The following is a 19,452-nucleotide window of genomic DNA, read 5'->3' on the forward strand; positions in this document are numbered from 1 at the left end:
ATCAATGTTGATTAACTGCAGCTTTGGTGGTATAGATTCAATGGGGCAGAGGGCCTCTTCTCTATTGTCTGGTTCTATAATTTTATAACCTTTTCTGAAACTGGGATTGATAAAATAACTTAATAAATGTTTCTAGTGCAAACACAAAATGGGAAATTCAACTGAAGTACAAGGAGATTAATAAATCTAAATTTGTTTAAAATTTGTTTGTCAATGGAAACAACTGAGATGGTTTTGATGTGTATCAAAACAAAGTGGGAAAGATTGTTTTGGAAGAAACTAATTGACCACTAATGAAACCTGTCAACATAACAACACAACTAAAGCTATACATACAAGAAGCCCTCAAGTCCACTGTTGCCATATTTGAATTTGGGATAATTATTTTTAAAAACTGTTCAGCATTATCCAGCAAATTGTTTTGAAAGTAATGTACTTCTTATAAGAAAGAATAGATTTTGGAAATCGATGAAACTGCACAGTTTTGTCTGTTTGCCTGTTTTAAATGTATAATGAAAATACGTTGTTTTATCACCTGGACCGTCAGGTCTCTCCAGAGCTCTTGAATCAGATGGAATGCTAATTAATGGAATGTACCACTTAGAGTAAAAGATAAAAGTGACAACATCAAATGGAAATGGAAATGACTCATTGCAGGTGTAATTATAAGGAATATATCAAAAAAATAAAAACCAGCATAACACTGGAACAGGCCCCTCAGCACACCAAGATTGCACCGGCATATGATGCCTTTCTAAATGAACATCTTTTGCCTCCACACAGCTCGTATAGCTCTATTCCCTGATGATTCACAAACCTGTCAAGATGCTTCTTCAACATCACTATTATATTGCCTCCATCACGTCCCCTGGCATCACATTCCAGGCACTTACCACCTGCCTCTCACATCTTTAAATTTACCCCCTTTTGCATCAAATTTATGTCCTTTCATAATAACATTTCTACTCCAGGAAAAGACTCTGACTATTCATTCTACTTGTCCCTCTCATAATTTTAAACTTCTATCAGGTCACCACTCATCGTTCAACACTCGGGTGGACACAAATTAGGCTTGTTCAATCTTTCCTCAAAGCTAATACCCTCTGTCGTGATTGGAACATGGCCAGCCAGGTGGCCTTCAGAGAATTTGAGTTCCCTGAATAGTACTGTTAACCTGGTCCTATCAGAGAGTCCGCGCTGACAGATATAACAGGAGTGTCCCCCCCTCCAACTCTATTTTAATTTAATCCCTGCCCTCCCCTTCACTGTTTGATCACACTGCATTGCCTTTTGTGAAGGGCACTGCTTGTCACTGGCCACTCGGGCGTTTTTCTATCTTCCTGGTGGTGGAAATTGAATAAAGATTCGTACACCTTCTGTCTCTCACTGTGTCTCACAGAGGTCCATGTGGACATGTTGGGCCGAAGAACCCGTTTCCACATTGTAGGGAATCTAATCTAATCTAATAGCCTGAGTGAGTTGCTGTAGTACATCTTGTAGGTGGCATGCAGAGCTGTTGGTAGAGAAGGGACTTAGCTTGAGATGAAGGGGCTACTTTATCCTGGATAGTATTAAGCTGCTTGAATGTTGTCAGAGGTGTACTAATCCAGGCAAATGGAGAATATTCCATCACACTCCTGATTTGTGCCTTGAATGATTTGGACATGCTTTGGGGAGACAGCAGGTGAGTTAACTATTGCAGAATTCTGAGCCTCTGGTGTGCTCTTATAACTACAATATTTATGTGGCTAGTCCAGTTCAGTTTATGGTCAATGGCAACTCTCCAGGATATTCGCAGTGGGGTGATTCAGTGATGGTAATGCCATTGAGCATCAAAAGACAATAGTTACATTTTCTCTTGTTGGATGTGGTCATTACCAAACAATTGTGTGGTGTAATGTCCATTGCTATTTTCAGCCCAAGCCTGGATATTGTCCAGATCTTGCTGCATTCAGTATCTACCTTGTCAAGAATAATATTAAAGGTTTTGTAATCATCAGCAAACATTCCCACTTCTGACCAATGATGGAAGAAAGCTCATTGAGGAAACAGAGGGGAATGGTTTTAGGCATGGGACTAATGCAGAGATATGAAGACTTATGCACTGATGTCCTGTAGCTGAGATGATTGACCTTGAACAACATTATGCTAGGTATGACTCCAATATGTTTATTGTGTTTACACCTGAATGCTTATTTTTATTTCTCAAGAACTGACATTTCATTGACCAACTTGAGGCGACAGTCAAAATGTTTGCCTTCACATTAACACAGCTGATCTTCTAAGGAGCTGCCTGCTGAATTTGACAAGACAGCAGCAAGCTTCAGAGCTGTGAGCTGCCTTTGCCTTTGGTGATATTTCTGACATGAAAATGTGACCTACGTTGCTTCGGTTTGTCTTCATCTTTCTAACCTAACCAGCTTAATATCAAACAAAAATAGAAATTGTTAGAAAAACTCAGCAAGTCTGACAGCACCTGTGGAGAGAAAGCAGAGTTAATCCTTCAGGTCAAGTGACCCCTCCTCAGATCTGATGGTATTTAGGAAAATGTTGGTTTATATGCAGAAGCTAGGGTGGGAGTAGGGAGTAAGGTGTAAACCATAGGTTAGATAGAGAGAAACAAAAGAACAATGGGGCAGACAAAGGACCATTCCCTACCTTCTACATAGAACCAACATTTTCTTGGCTACCATCAGTTCTGAAGAAGGGTCACTCGACCTGAATCATTAACTCTGACTTCTCTTCACAGATGCTGCCAGACTTGCTCTGTTTTTCCAACAATTTCTGGGTTTTTTCGGATTTACAGCACCCACTGTCCTTTTGGTTTTTTCAAGTATGATAAGAATTGCAGCATTGGAGCAAACAGGTGTGAAAAGGGGTGATGTTGCACCATTTTACGTACTTTCCAACAGCAGGAAAACAGAATGAAAAATTATTGATAAAAACCAAGACAAGTGAAGAATCACAACAGGTTTCAAAATGTGAGCAAAAGCAGCCAATGGTATTAAAGAAACAAATTCCCCAGAGCGCAGGCTCCTGGACCCCATCTGAAAATAAATGTTGCAACAATGTGCCACTTCTCTCTTTCAAAGTTTCTAAATCAAGTACAGGAATAAACAATACTTTCATCCATTTCAGTACTTTTTAAAATAAGTATAATATTGAGCAGAGAAATTGCATAAGCCAGAATAAGTCCTGTTGCTTTCCCATTGAAAATAAGTATTTTTGGAACAGGACTAATACAAACGAAAATATGGAATTAAATTTCAAAACAGCAATTGAAAATTCTTAAAAACCAATGTAATTAAACAGAATTTAACTTGTTTGGATGCACTGAATCCGAATCCTTTGGGATGTGTTTTTATAAAAGTTTTTTTTTCCATTGTGGGATTTATTCTGTCAGTTGGCAAGTTCTTTTGAAGCTCTTCCTAAACTTTGGTGTTCATTAATACATTTTACACTGTATCATTAAATTAAGGTCATACCTTTATGTTCACAAATGCGCTTCCACTCTGAAAACAGAAGGAACAGATTAGATTGAATGACTTTCTTTTGTGTCATAGAGTTAAAGAATCATAGAGATGTACGGCACAGAAACAGGCCATTCGGTCCAACTTGTCCAAGCCAATCAGGTATCCTAACCTAATCTAATCCCATTTACCAGCACTTGCCCCATATCCCTTTTAACCCTTCCTGTTCATATACCATTCCAGATGTTTTAAAATGTTGTAATTGTACCAGCCTCCACCACTTCCTCTAGCAGCTCATTCCATACACACAATATTTCCCCTCTCATCCTAAACTATGCCTTCGAGTTCTGGACTCCTCCACCCCAAGAAAATGACCTTCTCTATTTATTCTATCCATACCCCTCATGATTTTGAGGGTGACTCCTCAACCTCTGACGCTCCAGGGAAAATAGCCCCAACCTATTCACCCTCTCCCTGTAGCTAAAAGCCTCCAACCCTGGCAACATCCTTGTAATCTTTCTGAACAATTTCAAGGTTCACAACATCCTTCTGATAGAAAGGAGACCAGAATTGCATGCAATATTCCAAAAGTGGCCGTACCAATGTCCTGAACAGCTACAACATGACCTCCCAACTCCTATACTCAATGCTCTGACCAATTAAGGAAAGCACACCAAATGACTTCTTCACTATCCTATCTACCTGCCATAAAGTTTGTTTTCCTCTAAATCTCTCTCCATGATTTAACGTGTAAATGACTTCATAGAATCAGAAGAAGCCCTTGGCCTATCGAGTTAATGCTGCCAAACATACATGAAATCTCCCACTTTCTGTGCTTGGCTGAAAGCCTTGAATACAAAGACATTTCAAAAGCTCATCCATGCATTCTTAAAAGCTGTCACGTTTCTCTGTGCCTCAACGACCCGCCCAGGCAGTAAATTCCAGATTCCCACACTCTGGGTGTTTCAGGTTTTCCTCAAATGCCCCAAAACCTCCTGAACCTCAACTGAAAAGTGTGCCTCTGTGAAAGCCATGCTGATAAAATTTTGCCTCTCTAAATGGAAAGTCATGTTTTTCTTCCACATCATCTCCAATAGTTTCCCAAATACTGATGACAAACTCACTGATCTATCATTCCCTGGTCTATCTCTAGCTCCTTTTCTGAAAAAGTGGATCCACATTAACTATCATCCAGTCTTCTGGCACCTCCCCTCTGGCCTTAGAGGAATTAAAAATATAGGTCAGGGCCTCTGTGATGCCTTTTCTCATCTCCCACTGCAGCCTGGATACAAGTCCTCTGGATTTGTCCAGTTTTACACCCACCAAAACCTGCAATAACTCCTCACTTCTTATATCAATCTGCTCAATTATCTCAGTCCATCCTGTCAAATTCTCAACCTGCATTCTCCTTCTCCCGGGTAAAGCCACAGAGTCATAGATAGTCACACAGTCAAGTACTTGTTTAACAACCTATCAATTTACTATGGCTTTGCACACAGATTTCCCTCTTGGACCCTCATGGACCGTACTCTTTCCCTAAATATTCTCTTCCCCTTGACATACTTATAGAATATATGAAATTGTCCCTAATCTTACCTGCCCGTCTTTTTCATGAATCTTCTTTGCTTTCCTAATTGCTTTCTTAAGCTGTCTTCTGCAGATTCTATATTCCTCTATGTCCTCCATTGATCTACTCCATTTGTATTTGTTACTCATCTCTCCGTTTTTTTCTTATCCAGTTCTAAATATTCCTAGCTATCCAGGGTTCTCTAGTCTTGTTGCTCCTACACCTCACCCTAAAGGGAATAGGTCAGGCTCTAGTTCCTTTTTGAAGACTGTAGATATACCCTCAAGTAGCTGTTTCCAGCCTACTTTAGCTAGATCCTGCCATATTTTCAGAAAGTCTGCCATACCCCAATCTGAAACCCCTTTCTGCAGATCATCTTTCTCTTTTTCCATATCAAACTTAAAAAGTTTGGCATTGTGGTTGCTATCACTAAAATGCTCCCTACTACTACCTTGAACACCTGTCTGGCTTCGTTCACCTGAGTTAGATCCAGCATACACTGTTCTTTGTAGGACCATCTACATGTTGGTATAAAAAGTGTTCGTGAATACATTTCGAGAAATCTGCTCCCACCAAACCCTTTCTATTATGATTATCCATTGGGGAAGCTGCAATTCCCCATTACAATTACCGTATTATTATTACAAGCCACTATTCCTGCCACCTCCAGTGGAACACTACCACCAGACACAAACTCCTTTCCTTCCTTATCAGCATTTTGCTGGACCACTCCCTGCTGGACATATTAATCCACTCCTTACACCTCCTCAAACCAATAGCACTTTTCTATACAATCGCAGAAGTTGCAAAATTTCCCTATTTACTTCCTCCCTGCTCACAATCCAAGGATCCAAACACACCTTCCAGGTGAAGTAGTGATTTACTGGCACTTCACTCAATCTGGTCTACTGCATTCACTGTCCACAATATGGTCTCCTCTATACTTCCCATACAAAATGCAGACTGGGTGACCATTTTGTGGAACACTTAATTCCTGGTTGCAAAAATGCTCCGAGCTTCCAGTTGCCTGCCACTTCAACACATGACTGTGGTCCCTGGCCAAGATCTTTGTCTCAGGCCGGCTGCAGTGAGGGTCAGTGGCAGCTGGAAGAATGGCATCTCATTGTCCATTTCAGGATTGTACAGCCTTTAGGAGTCCAGATCAAGCTGGATAACGTTAGAAGCTTTAAGCATTCTTTGATTTTCTTTACTCTCTCCCTAAAACCCAGGTCCTGTCATGACATGGGCTGCTTTCAGCACAGCTAACCTATTTTCACCTACTCAAGGTCCACATTATCCACTTTCCTTTCTTTGTGGCCTGTCGTTATCTCTCTGTAGTCCACATCTCCGCATTTCAACTCTTTTTCAAACTCAAACCCTGCCATCAGCATGTTGATCACCTGCTCCAAACTACCATCAGTTCTGAAGGGACTTGAAATGTTAACTCTGTTTTCTCTCCACATATTTTGCCAGTACTACCATGTTTCTCCAGTAATTTCTGTTTATGTTTCAGATTTTTGGCATCTGCAGTTCTTTGTATCAGTTTTATGGACAGGTTGGGATCGGTCAATAGGAGAGACAATGTGGGTGTCATTCTCCTGAGACATTCCACACAAGACAGACCCAGGTTCCCACGATATTGACAGATCCTAGAGTCTCTTACACTACCAGACAATGACTCCTAATGCTGAAACCTGCTCCTCAGTTGTGCTGGATGCCATTGTCCCCTTTCTGTGAATTCTCTTTCCCCTTCCCACAGCTCCCAGATTCTGGGCCTACCACCCCATACTCACAGATTCCTAGTCTCCAAGCAAAGAATGCAGCAAGACTTACTTCGCGTACTCCAAAATTATTAGATAGGTTAAGATAGATCGAATGATAGATGGATACATCCCCTATCCTAGGATCTGTCACTGTGACCTCAGAACTCTCCCAGGAATCTCTTTAAATTACAGTAACCTGAGACTGCATCCCAGTTCTGCCTAATTCTTTCTCCTTAAAATGCAGTTATACTGTGCATGCTAATAAATCTAATAAATCAATGCATTTGGCATTATTCAACTGAACACCATACTCCTTTAACAGTTTTGCATAACAATAAGCAAATCTCTTGGAAATCTGTTAATTAATAACAGATTCTGTAAAGGAATATCATACCTGCTTCAACAAGGGGCTTCCACTGATCTGCAAAATAAAAATGTATTTAATAAAAACATTTTATTCAACTGATTATCAAACATTCAAGTATTGTCACATTCCTCAGATTTAAAATGCTGGAACATTAAGTTATCTTCAGACAACTTTAAAGCAATTAGAATTATAATCAGCTCTGAGCAATTATACAAGATGTGTAAGCATACCGACTGAACTAATCCATTGATTGTAAAGTGCCTGAGAAGTCCAGAAAAATAATAAATAATGTTCAAAAAGGAAATTCTCCCTCTGTCTATTTTCAACATCATACTTCCCAACTTCTCCTCTCATTTTCCTCTCCCATCCTGAAGTTGCTGATTTTTGCTGGGTGTATTTTTATGAGCAGAAAATGTGTTGCTGGAAAAGCGCAGCAGGTCAGGCAGCATCCAAGGAACAGGAGATTCGACGTTTCAGGCATAAGCCCTTCCTGCTGGGTTTTTCCAGCAACACATTTTCAGCTCTGATCTCCAGCATCTGCAATCCTCACTTTCTCCTCGTATTTTTATGAACAGCCAGTATTTAACTCGTGGCTATTTCACATGAGTCTAGATGTTGAATGCTGGAGCAGAATGTAAAATATGCAGCCAATCCTGTGGTGATCTAATGTCTATACATAATAATTATCCATTGAGGATCTTTGGATAAATATTGAGTCAGTATGTTTGTGGAATTCTCTCACCTTGCCTAAGGAGCAGTAATAAATATTTAACTAATCCAGGCATTGCATTGGATCTATCTCCAACTAGTATGAAAATATTTCGAAAATGACCTGTCATATTTAGCAGTTTTTAGCTCTTCAATTTGTTCTATTTTCTTTGCTACCAATGTCTACATAGCAAGAATTCACAAATAGGAATGAATAATATATTTCAGTGATCTTGTTTGAGGAACAAATATTAACCAGATCAGTGGGAAGAAATTCTCAACTTCTTCTCAAATTTGCCATCAATCATTGGGGTACTCTCCTGGAAATCAAGCCCCACTGCTTCCACATTTTACTGAATACACAAAATAGCCCAATTTATCTGACTTTCAAAGCCAGATTGATAGAGAGAACAGGCCCATTTTCTACACGCAATGGAACTTATAATTTAATAGATGTTGAGACTCTAGCTCAAAGAAACCTGAATCATACAATACAATTAATTAAAACCTTAATTCCTTTATGAACGCCCCCTTATACACATACAGAAAACCAGCAGACATGGAAAAATAGATTATGGATGGAGGAAAACTGTGAAAAGCTGTTCAGTAATCTTTACTCACAAGATATCTTGAGTTGGATCTTGCTGATCAGAAGCTTTTATCTCAGTTTTACTTCCTGACTACCTTCATTAGTTTGTAAGAGGCAAATAAAAAGTGTCTAACTTAACAAATAAAAATCACAGCTTATGGTGCTTGATACAAGAAAGAGAAGCTGGTTTACTTCATGTTTAAAATGGGATTTGACTGCAGAGAGGAGAGAGACAACTGTTGATCTGGTGGAGATCTGATCACTTCTCTCTACTTAGCCAGCCTTGGACAAGATTAACAGCCCCAATCAGGGAACTCACATTCTATATGGTCCACCTGGCTGACCTTATTCCAATCACTACCGGAAGCATGATGCAATATGAAATGGCAGGGAGGGACAAGGTGTGTAGGGGTGAGGAGGTGAAGTGGTGAACACCAGAAGGGTCTTTGCTGGTTTCTTGTGTTTAACATTTGGGACAAAGTGCTGGAGTGTTATAGTGCAACAGGTTTATTTGGAAGTACAAGCTTTTGGAGCACTGCTCCTTCATCAGGTGGCTAGTGGAGTAGGATCATAGGACACAGAATTTACAGCTAACGATCATAGTGTCATACAACCGATGTGATATATTGAATAAACCTAGATTGCTGCTAAGTCTTTCACTTTTAGAATGGATTGCAGGCTTTGATTCATTAATATGCAAATCCCAGAACTGCTCATCACATTTCTGAGATAACTTAAGATTTTATTTTAAAAAGATGACATCTCAGTTCAGACAATTAAAGATGTGAGATTTACACATATACATACGTGCTCTCACACTCTCTCCCTTTCTCCCACACACGCACTCTCTCTCTCCCTCACATGAACACACAACACATAAATCTAGGGGTTGAATTTGCATTTGTAGAATTGTATTCGCAGATACATTATTTTTTTTAAGTCCACGTGACATTTGATAACCACTTCAACTGGGACAACACATCCATCTTAGGACAAGCCAAACAGAGAGACACACGAGAATTCCTAGACAGCATTCCAACCGGAACTCTATCAACAATCACATCGAATTAGACCTCATCTACCATCCCCTGAGAAAAAGAACAGGAAATGACATCACCACAGGAAATAACATCACCACCCCAAAGAAATTCAAACATATAAATAGAAAGCAGGAATCATGTACACTGCTTCGCCTGAAGCCCACTGAAGATATTACCAGACGAAACATCTGGAAATGAACCTCCCAGGTCAGCGAGCAAACCTACATCCAGAACCTCAAGCTGAGCAACAAATATTCTCAAAACATTTCATAAACTCCTACTTTGGAAATAAAAACAGCCTGACTCAGGATTGGAATATGTACAGACTCTAACCTCACACCTTCGTACCACACAAACACCATACAATGACTATAACGAATCAGAGACACTCTAACCACGGCCCCTTGATCTTCAATAGTATTACCATCACTGAATCCCCCGCTGTCAACATCCTTGGAATTACCATTGACCTGAAACTCAACTGGACTCACCACATAAACACAGTGGCTACAATAGCATGTCAGACACGAGTGATAGTACAGCGAGTAGCTCACCTCCTGACACCCAAAGTCACTCCACCATCTACAAAGCATAAGTCAGGGGTGTGATGGAATCCTCCCCACTTGCCCAGATGGGTGCAACTCCAACAACACTCAAGAAGTTTGACACCATCCAGTACAAAGAAACCCACTTGATTGGCACCAAATCTACAAACCTTCAATCTCTCCACTATTGGTGCTCAGTAGCAACAGTGTGTACTATCTACAAGATGAACTGCAGAAATTCACCAAAGATCCTTCAACAGCAACATCCAGAACCATTTCCTTCTAAAAGGTAAGGGCAGCAGATACTTAGGAACACCACCACCTGCTCATTCCCCTCCAAGCCACTCACCACCCTGACTTGGAAATATATCGCCGTTCCTTCACAATCATTGGATCAAAATCCTGAAACTCCCTCCTACCAGCATTGCGGGTCAACCCACCGCAAGGGGACTGCAGTGATTCAAGAAAGCAGCTCACCACCACCTTCTCAACGCCAAATAGGGATGGGCTATCAATGCTGGCCAGCCAGTGATGCTCAAGTCCCACAAATGAATTTTTTTTAAAAAACTGTAATGTCACTCTAACCTCACACCAGAGATGTCACTTATTTTTATAAAACCATAAGCTACCTCAGGAATGTGACTTGAAAGAAGTTATATATATATCTCCCAATTAGTGTGTTCTCCTAGGTTTGTATTGACGTTTCAAAAGGAATATGTCAAGAAAGACTCAGTATAATCTGCAGTATACATAACCTTAAAATATTACAGGCAAACCCGAGGCTTTATACTTCCAGCTTGAAATAGTGATATAGGTTTGTAAAATGTTGTTGTTGTTTGGGAAGTTCAATTCTACAGTAAGGGAACTGAATTTTTGGTTTTAGTTCTATGAGGTGACTTGTTTTAAAAAAACCAAAAACAAATTTTGAATGATAAGTTTCAAAATATATTTTCAAGAATTGTGTAACTTCCAACTCAATGACAAGATAGACTACGTGGCAAGATAATTGCTTCCAAAGGACTCAGTAAACTACATGTGGAAATTTGTGCTTACAAAACAGAGTTCTTGTGATCAATGGGATGAGAGGTCAGAGGCCAAAGGCCAGACGCAAATTCAATTCAGAAGAAGGGCAACTTTTTTTTTGGGAAGACTTCAGGATTTCAGAGCGGGCAAGTGGTCTCAAGCTGCAAGTCAAGTAGATAGAGCTTTGAGAAATACTAATTTTTTCTTTGGGTTTAGTGAAGTCAGTGAGTTAGCCTGCCTGATGTGTGTTTTGTAGACAGACTCAGAGAATCACATCTGCTCAAAGTGCAGAAAGTCACCAAAAGAAAACAGTTGCCACTTTAACAGTTGAATAAGAAATGAGTGTGAAGATGGCTGTGATACATCACTGACATTGAGTATAAGTAAATAAGATTGCTAGGAAAGAAAATTCACGATTCTTTGTTTTTGTCCTTAATGGCAAGATCTTTTCAAATTGCCATGTATTAACTTCTCTTCTTTTGTGTAATGAACTTTCATTCTTTTGTTACAAATAAATTGGTAGCCTCATGCAAATTTACTCATTGACTGGCCACCACAGTAATTAAATTGTTAACATAAAATAAATGGTTTTTCAAGTCTCATTCTGTCTCTGACTACCAATAACCGAGATCATAACAAATCGTTTTCCCAAACCACTTAAGAAACTTGCAAATATAGGTATCCCACACTTTTGAAAGTTTGCTTTACACTACCTCGCTTTCACAAAATACCTACATTAGTATCTATTTTTGCTAACCGAAGGAAACACAAAGAGGATTTTCACTTTTTGAAAAAGAGGCTCCAAACATCAGGGAACCATTTTACACCTGTCAACACTCAGCTAACTGGGAGTGAGGAAAATTTGAAATCACAACCGAATAAATTACTTGGATGTAAATTTGAAATGTCAACTTTAAGAACTGCGTTTGTTCATGACCTAATATATGGGTAGAATTTAGTGGATGGTATTATAATGAAGTTTGCATCAATTGTTAAACTTAAATCTGACATTGTGGCTCAAGACACAGATAAAAGGCTAACATCTACTGGTGCAAATATTTCTGCTTTATAAAAATCTGATTAAAGTGTTTCAGTTGTACCTTCACCAATGTGCCAAAAGTGTTTATGATGATGCCGTTTTGTGTGAAGAATAGGCCCTTTATCTCAAAGACTTTATCACAAACATGTGGCTGTGGTCTTGAGTGTGGTGCTGGAAAAGCACAGCAGGTCAGGCAGCATCTGAGGAACAGAAGAATTGATGTTTTGGGCTTAAGCCCTTCATCAGAAACGAGGCCAGAACTTCTTCAAGGCAGGCATCCTTGGAAGAGGCTTTGCAGTAAGGTTAAAACCAACCAGGAGAGAGTGAGGACTGCAGATGCTGGAGACCAGAGTTAATAGTGTGGTCATGAAGGGTTTAAGCCTGAAACACTGATTAGATTAGATTCCCCCGACAGTGTGCAAACAGGCTATTCGTCCCAACAAGTCCACACTGACCCTCTGAAGAGTAACCCACCCAGTGCCATTTCCCTCTGACTAACGCACCTAACACTTTGGGCAATTTAACACGGCCGATTCATGACCTGCACACCTTTGGTCTGTGGGAGAAAACCAGAATACCCGGAGGAAACCCACGGGGAGAATGTACAAACTCCACGCAGACAGTCGCCCAAGGCTGGAATTGAACCTGGGACCCAGTTGCTGAGAGGCAGCAGTGCTAACCACTGAGCCACCCTGCCGCCCCAAAATTCTCCTGCTCCTCGGATGCTGCCTAACCCACTCTGCTTTTCCAGCACCACACTCTCGACTCTGACTCAATTTAAATGTTATGTGATCAAGGAGATCATTCTTTCCTTTTGTTTTGTGCATTAAATTGAATAGACAGTGACTAAATTCTAATTAATAAGCAGACAGGGAGGATGAGGCAACCATGGCTGACAAGGGAAGTCATTGACAGCATAGCTGCAAAATAAAAAAGAAACATACAATGTGGTGAAGGTTAATGGGATGTTAGAGTGCTGGAAAACCTTTACGCAACAGCAAAATAAAGTGCAATAAGGAGGAAGAGGATGAAATATGAGAGTAAGCTAGCTTGTAATGGAAAAGAAAATTGCAAGTTTTTTTTAGATATATAAAGGGTAAGAGAGAGGCAAGAATGGACACTGGGCCACTGGAAAATAAAGCTGGAGAAGTAGCAATGGGGACAAAGAAATGGTGAAGGAACTAAATAGAATCTTTGCATCAGTCTTCACAGTAGAAGACAACAGTAGCATAAAAGAACTTCAAGTGAGTCAGGGCAGAGGTGAGTTTAATGACCATCATTAAGGAGAAGGTGCTATGGAAGTTGAAAGGTCTGAAGGTGGATAAATCAAGGTTCTGAAGGAGATATATAAGGAGACCATGAAAGCATTGGTAGTGACCTTTCAGGATTCACTGGAGTCAGCGAGGGCCCAGAGGACTGGAAATGGCTAACATAACACATGTTAAAGAAGGGAGACAGCGAGATGATGGGAAATTATAGACAAGTTAGCCTGACCTTGGTCATTGGTAAGATTTTGCAGTTCATTATTGAGAGTGAGATTGCAAGGTACTTGGAAGTGCATAGTCATATGCATGAGTCAGCATGGCTTCATCAAAGAGAGATCGCTCTGACAAATCAGATCGAATTCTTCGAGGAGGTAACATGCAAGTTATAAAAGGGAGATCCAGTGGATGTGAACTATTTCTAGAAGGCCTTTGAAAAGGTGCTGAGCAGGATATTGATAAGTAAGATAAGAGCCCATGATGTTACAGACGAGATACTAGCATCAATGCAGGATTACAGGCATTCTCTGCTTTTCAAATGTTCACTTTACGCAATTTTGCTTTTATGAAAGACCTACAGTAGTATCTGTCTTCACTAACCGAAACTAAATTCAAAGAGGATTTTCACTTTTACAAAAAAAGGTCATTGCTTATTCACTTTACGCCATTTCGGCTTACAAAAGGGTTCATAGGAACACTCTGCTCTCAGATAGCGGGGAAACCTGTAGTTAACTGGAAAATGGCAGAGTGTGGGGATAAAGGGGTCTTTTACAAGATAGCAACAGGTGACTAGTGGAGTTCTGCAGGGATCAGTGTTGGGATCACAACTATTAATGATCTGGTTGAGGGAAATGAGGCCATTGCTGCAAAGTTTGCAGATGAGTCAAAGACAAGTTTGAGGGACAGGTCACATTGAGGAAATGGGAAGGCTGCAGAAGGACTTGGACAGGCTAGAAGAGTGGGCAAAGAAGTGGCAGATGGAATGTGGGAAAGTGTGCGGTTGTGTACTTTGGTAGGAAGAATAAACACATTGGCTACCTTCTAAATGGGGAAAAGCTTTGGAAATCTGAAACACAAATGGACTTGAGACTTGTCGGAAAGTTGTACTGCACAGACACAGGCTCTTCAGTCAAACCCATCCAAACCAAGCAGATATCCCAATCTGACCAGGTCCTGTTGCCAGCACATGGCCCATATCCCTCTAAACTCTTCCTATTCAGATATCCATCCAGATGCCTTTTAAATGCCCTCCACTTCCTTCGGCAGCTTGTTCCATACATGCACCATCCTCTGTGTGAAAAAGTTGCCCCTTTGGTCCCTTTGAAATCTTAAACTAATCCCTCTAATTTTCAACCTATGCCCTCTAGTTTTGGACTCCCCCAACCAAGTAAAAATGCCTTGGCTACGTATCCTATCCATGACCCTCATGATTTAATAAACATCTGTAAGGTTATCCCACAGTCCTCGATGCTCCATGGGGTAAAAAAAAACAGCCTATTCAGCCTCTCCCTATAATTCAAACTCTCCAGACCTAGAAACATCCCTGTAAATCTTTTTTACACCCTTTCAAGTTTAACGACATCCTTCCTGTAGACGGGCAACCAAAATTGTACACTGTATTTTAAAAGTGGCCTCACCAATGTACAGTCACAACATGATGTCCCAACTGCTATATTCAATATTCTGACCAATGAAGGCAAGCATGCCAAATGCCTTCTTTGTTCAGGATTCTGTTATGGTTGACATGCAGGTTCAATTGGCAGTTAGGAAGGCAAACACAATGTTCGTATTCATTTCACAGGAGTTGGAAGGCAAGACCAGGGATGTACAACTGTGGATGTATAATGTTTGTTCAGACTGCATTTGGAAGATTGTTAGCAGCTTTGGGCCCCATATCTTGGCCATTTGACCTAGACTGGCCCCCAAGGAATGATGTCCTGGTGTTGTGGGGTATCCAGAGGACGTTTTCAATAATTATCCAGGGAATGAAGGACTTGTCATATGAGGAGTGGTTGAGGAGTTTAGAATGATGATGGGGGATCTAATAGAAATTTACAGATTACTGACAGGCCTGGGTAGAGTGGATGTGGAGAAGATGTTTCTGCAAGTAAGAGAGATAAGGACCCAAGGGCACAGCCTCAGCATAAAGGGATAACAGTTCAGAACTGAGTTGAGAAGAAATTGAGTGTATTTAAGACAGTAATAGATAATTTCTTGACAAGTAAGGGGATCAAATGTCACAGGGAGAATGAAGGACAATGGAATTGAGAAATATTTCAGCCATAGTCGAATGGCAGATCCAACTCGATACTCTGAATGGCCTAATCCTGCTCTTACATCTTAGGGTCTGAATGATGATACAAAGGAATTCTTCTAATACTGCTTCTGTGGGAGTCACCTAAAAGATTAGTACGAGAATTAGTTCATGGGTGGCACAGTGTCTCAGTGGTTAGCACCGCTGCCTCATCAAACCAGGGAGCTGGGTTTTATTCCACCTCAGGTGACTGTCTGTGTGTATTTTGCAAGTCTTCCCTTTGGCTGCATGGATCTCTTCCAGGTGCTCTGGTTTCCTCCCACAGTTAAAATATGTGCTGGTTAAGTGGATTGGCCATGCTAAATTACTCATAGTGTTGAGGGATATGTCAGTTAGGTGCATTAGCCATGGGAAATGCAGGGTTACAGGGATAGGGTAGAAAGATGAGCATAAGTGGAGCAGTCTTCAGAAGGTCAGTGTGGGCCCGCTGTGCCGAAAGGCCTGTTTCCACACTGTAGCGATTCTGTGGAAATACATTCACATGTTCTATGGAAAATGAAAAAAAAAACCCTGAAAATCTAAAGAGGAGCCTGCAAAATATAATAATTTCTGTAGTGGATGAAGGACCAGTTTTCAAATGAGATGTTATGCCAAGGTTCCATCAAGCTATTCAAGTGAACATGATGAATTGGATGGCATTATTTGAAGTGCAGCAGGGAAGTTTTCTTGATTCTGACCAAAAACTATTTATCTGTCAAATAACCATTAAAGTTAGAAACAGAAATTTCTGGATAAGCTCAACAGGTCTGGCTGCATGTGTGGAGAGAAATCAGAGTTAACGTTTCAAGTCAAGAACTGAGGTAGTGTCACTCGACCTGAAACTTTAACTCTGATTTCTCTCCACAGATGCTGCCGGACCTGCTGAGTTTTTCCAGCAATTTCTGATTTTTTTTTGATTTACAGCATCTGTAGTTCTTTTAGTTTTTACCCTAAAAAATAGATTAGCTGATCATTTGTCTCATGACTCTTTGGAGCATGTTTACATATTTAAACTGCCTCTCACAATCTAAATGTTTTGGAAAGTGCAGCATAAAGAGGCTGCATAAATATAATCAGCATCTGTACCTCACTAAACATTGAGCAAAAGTCTTTTCCTTAGGGTGGGGCCATTCAAAACTAGGGGGACACATTTTTAAGATGAGAGGAGAAATACTTCCAAGGGACCTGAGATGCATTTTTTTCCTCACAGATGGCAGTTTGTGTGTGATATGAACAGCCAGAGGAAATGCTAGATGCTGGGAGTTACAATATTTAAAAGACATTTGAATGGGCACACAAATAGGAAACGTTTAGAGGGATGTGGGCAAAAAGCAGGTAAGTGGGACTAGTTTAATTTGGGAAACTTGATCAGCAGAGACAAGTTGGACTGAAGGATCTGTTTCTGTGCTATATGACTCTGTGATGTCATTAAAAATTATTTTGAGACAGCTATAGAGTATAGCTGTAATGACGTTTTCATCAAAACACATCATAATTAAAGTCTATGCTGGTCTCTTATAAGATCCACATGACTGTTAACAGGTGGTGGTACAGTGGGTTATTCCTCTTTTAAATCTGACTGTGATCTCCAACTAGATTAATGGATGCAAGTCTCCATCCTCTGCTGGATATCATGGCTTCTACTGAAATAATTTTGGTCAAATTTCTTTAAGTTCCCAGAGGGTGGAGAACATGAAGTCTCCACAAATTCTATCACCAGTGGAAGTCAGAGTTCACTAGGTTGAATCTAGAGATTAGGAGTTTGCCTTACAAAGAGAGAATGAACAGTTCAGGCCTATAGCCTCAACAATTTAGAAGAATGAGAAGACACCAAATTGAGGCATATAAAACGGATTGACAAAGTTGATGGAGAGAGGATGTTTCATCTTCTTGGACAATCTGGAGTGAGATATAATAGTTTTAGGATAAGGGGTAGAATGTTTAAAAGAGAGATGAGGCGAAAGTAGTTCTCTCAGAGGAATGTATTTTGTGAATTTTCTACCTGAACGAGCACACCACGGTTAGATTAGATTCCCTACAGTGTGGAAACAGGCCCTTCGGCCCAACCAGTCCACACCGACCATCCGAAGAGTAACCCACCCAGACCCATTTCTCTCTGACTAATTCACCTAACACTGTGGGCAATTTAGCATGGCCAATTCACCTAAACTGCACATCTTTGGAGTGTGGGAGGAAACCGGAGCACCCGGAGAAAACCCACGCAGACCACGGAGAGAATGTGCAAACTCCACACGGACAGTTGCCCGAGACCGGAATCGAACCTGGGACCCTGGTGCTGTGAGGCAGCAGTGCTAATTACTGAGCCACCGTGCTACCCAATGTTGAGTAAATTTAAGGAGATAGATAGATTTTTAATTTGTAACAGGCTGAAGAAGGGCTATGGAAAGTGGAGCTGAGATCAGCCATGATTGTATTCAATGATGGAGCAGGCTCAAGGGCTGAATTGTTCTTTTGTTATGAGAGATCGGAGCGAATTAATTATCTGGGAAATACAAGAGTGAGAATCATAGCAAGGTGGGTTTTTGAAGTTGAACTGGAATCACCCACAATTTTCTATTTGCTGTTTCGGAAGCTTTATATATATCTAAGGTTGAAATAGATCGTTGGGGAATCAAAGGGTACAATGAGAGGGCAGAAAGTGAGTGTGATGAATGTGGGATTAGCCATGATCCTGTTGAAAAGGGACTGAATGGCCTACACTTGTTCCAAATTCCTAGAGTCTTATGGCCCCTGAGGCAGTAGAAGGTCTTGGAAAATTTTGCCAAAATATTCAAGTCAAATGTTACCCATTATCCTCTTACAGAGAAATGTACTCTAAAATTTTTAATGAGATCAGTTTATTCAGCCTTTGGATTAGAGCACAGCTGTATGCACAATGTGTCTAATCAAATTTAATTCATTAAACTTGTAATTACTCCAAAACAAATATACTTTGTAATTCGTGAATATTTCTGTGCTGAGCTCTTACCATTTTCTATGATAAATTTCCGAAGTCTTAGATCTGTAAAAATATAAGATAAACATAAACTTTGAGTATTAGGAACCATGACTTCATTAATCAATCTCAAAATATTGTAGATACTGGATATCTGAAATAGAAATAATTCTGGAAAAGATGCTGGAAACATCAGCGAGTCAGATGGCAACTGTGGAGGGAGAAAACGGTCTTAAAATTATGACCCCACGTGACAGCTATTTCTGCCCTGGGGAAAAGTCTCTGGCTATCTATCTATGCCTCTTATTACCTTGTACACCTCTACCAAGTCAACTCTCTTCCGTTTTCTCTCCAATGTGAAATGCCCTAGCTTACACAACCTCCCTTCATAAGACAAGCCCTCCCATCCAAGCAGCATCCTGGTAAATTTCCTCTGCACCCTCTCTGAAGCATCTACATCCTTTCTTTTATGAAGTGACCAGAAGTGGACACAATATTCCGAGTGTGGTCTAATCAGGGTTTTATTAGAGCTGCAGCAAAACCTCGCAGCTCTTAAACTCAATCCCCTGTTAATGAAATCCCCCTTCATGACAAACCTATCAACTTGAGAGGCAACTTTGAGGGATCTATGTATATGGAGCCCAAGATCCCACTGTTCCTTCACATGGCCAAAACTTCTGTCTTAACCCTGTATTCAACATTCAAATTTAAATTTCCAAAATGAATCACTTCATGTTTATCCAGTTTGAATGCCACCTGCCAATTCTCAGCCCAGCTCTGCATCCTGTCAATGTCTTGTTGTAGCCTGCAACAGCCCTCAACACAGTCTA

General features: G+C 40.4%; 1 long non-coding RNA gene across 1 annotated transcript; it reads right to left on the bottom strand.

Moving 5' to 3' along the window:
• Positions 1–3,483: 3,483 nt before the first annotated feature.
• On the bottom strand, positions 3,484–18,690 carry LOC132832852 (uncharacterized). Its single transcript, XR_009646997.1, has 3 exons — positions 18,656–18,690; positions 7,195–7,221; positions 3,484–3,512 (listed from the first exon to the last, which is right to left on the bottom strand). It is a non-coding gene; the product is annotated as an uncharacterized LOC132832852 (long non-coding RNA).
• Between the last annotated feature and the right edge of the window lie 762 nt (positions 18,691–19,452).

Source organism: Hemiscyllium ocellatum, chromosome 35 (assembly GCF_020745735.1).
Source record: "Hemiscyllium ocellatum isolate sHemOce1 chromosome 35, sHemOce1.pat.X.cur, whole genome shotgun sequence".
In the NCBI taxonomy this organism is placed as follows: domain Eukaryota; kingdom Metazoa; phylum Chordata; class Chondrichthyes; order Orectolobiformes; family Hemiscylliidae; genus Hemiscyllium; species Hemiscyllium ocellatum.